Below are 3,651 nucleotides of genomic sequence, written 5' to 3' on the forward strand. Positions count from 1 at the left end.
ATTCCTTTCAAACACAAACACGGTTCGGGTTCGGATGTGAAGTAGGTAATGAGCACAAATATTTTAAAAATAGAAATACATAGCACTGTATTGGGTGTTGAATATGGATTAGTTGCATACAATAAAGGTAACTTTGGAAGTGATCATTAATCAATTCAAATATATGAATAAAGTACAAAGGGAAAGAAATAACTCACAATTAATGAGTATTTCATATTTTTTGAAGATTGCTATACATGAAAAGTATATATTTGGTCAAAGAAGATGACTGCATTATCAGGTATGGCAATAGAATCATGAGTGATGAGTTGGCCCTTGCTGCAGCCATCCTGCTGTGCTATGAAAATGTGAATGAATTCTTTGTCAAAGCTCCCTACTTCCCAGGCCTCCATCTTCTCCTCTACCTGGTCTTTGGCTCTGGGGCTGTGCTGGCTGTCTTGGGAAACCTGCTGGTCATGACTTCCATTCTCCACTTCAAACAGCTCCACTCCCCAGCTAACTTTCTGATCGCCTCTCTGGCCTGTGCTGACTTCTTGGGGGGATGACTGTGATGCCCTTCAGCATGGTCAGGTCTGTGGAGAGCTGCTGGTACTTTGGGGACAGTTTCTGTAAACTTCACTTCTGTTTTGATGGCTCCTTCTGTTATTCCTCTATTTTCCACTTATGCTTTATCTCCATCGATAGATACATCGCTGTCACTGACCCTCTGGTCTATCCCACCAGGTTCACTGCTTCTGTGTCTGGCATGTGTATCGCCTTCTCCTGGCTGCTTGCTGTTGTCTATAGCTTTTCTGTTTTTTATGTAGGGGCAACTGAAGTTGGGCTGGAGGAGCTAGTGAGCGCCCTCACCTGTGTGGGAGGCTGTCAGATTGCAGTCAATCAACATGGGGTCTTGGTCAGTTTTCTATTTTTCATCCCTACACTTGTGATGATAACAGATATTCTAAGATTTTCCTGATAGCTAAGCAACAGGCTAGGAAAACTGAAAGACTGAGCACTAAGACTGCAGCATCATCAGACAGGTATAAAGACAGGGTAGCCAGGAGAGAGAGAAGAGCAGCAAAACCCTGGGAATCACAGTGATACCTTTTCTCATTTCACAGTTGCCATACTTCACTGAGATTGTGCTGTGATTGTTACTACTTTGAGCAGTAAAGTCCAGATAGACATCAGTCACTCACATGGGTGATCAGAATATCTGGACCTAGTCACCCAGGTGGATGACCAGAGCATCTGGGCCCATCCCCTAACAAAAATGCCTTTGTTCTTTCCATGTGCCCTTGATACGTGACTTGCTTCCCTACTGGATTAATATTAGCTAAGCAGCTGTACTTGTAATCCTGTAGGTTGATTGTAGTTTGATTCACACTGTACCCATATTGTGACTTTGCTATATAAATTACCCCTGACAAATGGCCTCAGTGGCAACCCACCTTCTGAACCTTTCCTCTTTCTCAGGAGCTATTTCTCAATAAATCTTTTCTATTGTTAACTGCCATTGTTTGTTAGAAGTCATTCTTATATTTCAAGGGACACAAACTCAACACATCTGGTACATAGGATGCTTGGAATTATATTTATATCACTGTCACATCATGATCTCTATTCTAATGTTCTATTTACATATTTATTTCCTAAAATATATTCCTTAAAAGAATAGCATTGCTTTTTTCATGTTTAAGCCTCCATCAGAATTCTTGTACTACACATGAAACATAACTTTCAATAAATGTTGCTAAATAAAAAAAGTTCATTGCCTTTAAATACAAAAATAATCAGTTTTTAGAAGAATATGCGTAGATACATCTTCAAAATGGATTCTATATGCATCATGGTACATCCAAATGGTTATGGTTATGAAAGTTGAAGAAAATTAACTGTTAAATTTGTTGTATTTTACTGTGAGCATTCATGTAATTGAGTTTTATTTGACCGATATTCTGGAAAGATCCTCCTCTAACAGTAGAGCATTAGTTACTGAATTCAAGGACCGAAAAATTCACAAACCTTTAGTGTTATATTTTCTACATTCTCAATGCTATCTAACCATTAAACCTATGGTAGAGTCACAAAATATTACTACAGAAAAATACTGCTAGAATGATCTAAACTTTTAGATACAGAGAACACCTCAGTTCAGGTGTTGCCAAACCTATAGGCTCAAGTGAGCATACAGAGTTTTCTCTGCAATGACATCACAAGTTGCATGAGCTGTTTTTTAATAAACAAAAACCTCAGTATTCATATTTATTTGCAGTGTTGGCACTGTGCAATTAATAAGTAGTTTGAGTTGGTGTTTTAGACAGTGAGTATTTAAAAGGTTCACTAGCTTAGTCAATCTAAGTTGCCTCTGAATACATACAGAAGGTTGGTACGTTTTAGTGACAGGTGGATGTCTATATGGATGGTTCAACCTTTCAGACGCAGTGTGGACATTCACCCCAGCCTGCTCCAACTGATTGTAGTGTGTGTCCTCTCTAGCACTGCCTTGGTTTGCCTCCCTTAGATGAGGCTGGCCTGAATCTATAGACCCATGACTGTTTATTCTCTTGCTATAATATGGCTATATATGAATTTATTTCTAGATTAGTGATGAAGAATTTCAGATTACTTGAATTGTAATTTTATGTATAAGTAGATTTTCGGTCCATGTCAAAAGAAATACCTCAGAATGCTAAATCGTTTCTCCTTTACGTTCCAGGAACAAGCACACTGACAAAAAGTTTGACAGCAGTATGAGAATCATTCCTTTTCTTAAACTAGCTTCCTGTGGCTCTTGTCCTTGGAAATTTTTAAGATTTACTTTTGATCCTTAGCTGAATGCAATGTTTGAGTTTTTTGTTCATTTGTTCTCTGTGTACCAGATAGATATTTTGTTTTTGAAATGTCAGATCTCTTTAATTTCAGAAGAATCTTTCTCCAGGGTTACTTTTATTGCTTTCATTCTTTTTTACTTGCTGGCTGATATTTCTGGAACTTAGAAATATTATTGTCTTTTTGAGATAGGGTTTCACTGTAAAATTTAGGCTGGCCTTGAACTCACTTTGTAGCCCAAGTTGGCCTTGAGCTAGAGTGATCCTCCTACTTCAACCTCCTGAGTGCTGGAATTACAGGCATGCGCCACCATGCCTGGCCTTGGATTTGGTATTACCTCTGGTTCTATTGGAAAGCATAGCTCTTACCTCTCTAGCTCCCTTGGTATGTGTTGGTTTGTATCCTTGTCTATTTGAGTGTTTCAATCAACTTGATCTCCTCATATTTCAGAGACATGCTTTGTGAAATTTCAGGAAATTATAATAATACCACATGCCCATTTAGCATGTTAAACTATTTTAATGCTCATGAGTTACTGGAAAATATCTATTAACTTAAATCCTCATGAAACCTGGCTTCTTTATCAAATCCTCTCAAACTACCTTAGGATCCAGAATCTATCAGACCAATACAAAGCCAAGGAAGGCAGCTCAGGGCTTGCTGCAGCTCTCAGGAGAGTGCAGGCATATACTGGCCATTGCTCATGTCCTATGCTATTGGTTTTTTAGTATCTGAATACAGAATTTCAATGATGACCTAGAAGTCACATTCTCACATCTTGTAGAGCACTCCATCAACAATCAATTTTCTTTTTGGTAATGCAGACAAAAATAAGGG

At 38.4% G+C, this 3,651-nt stretch overlaps 1 pseudogene; it reads left to right on the forward strand.

Annotated features, from left to right (window-relative positions):
* Positions 1–293: 293 nt before the first annotated feature.
* Positions 294–1,133, forward strand: LOC100724746 (trace amine-associated receptor 7a-like; annotated as a pseudogene).
* Positions 1,134–3,651: the final 2,518 nt, after the last annotated feature.

Source organism: Cavia porcellus, unplaced genomic scaffold (assembly GCF_034190915.1).
Source record: "Cavia porcellus strain 051 isolate PalLab524CR breed Dunkin Hartley unplaced genomic scaffold, mCavPor4.1 scaffold_22, whole genome shotgun sequence".
Taxonomy (NCBI): Eukaryota; Metazoa; Chordata; class Mammalia; order Rodentia; family Caviidae; genus Cavia; species Cavia porcellus.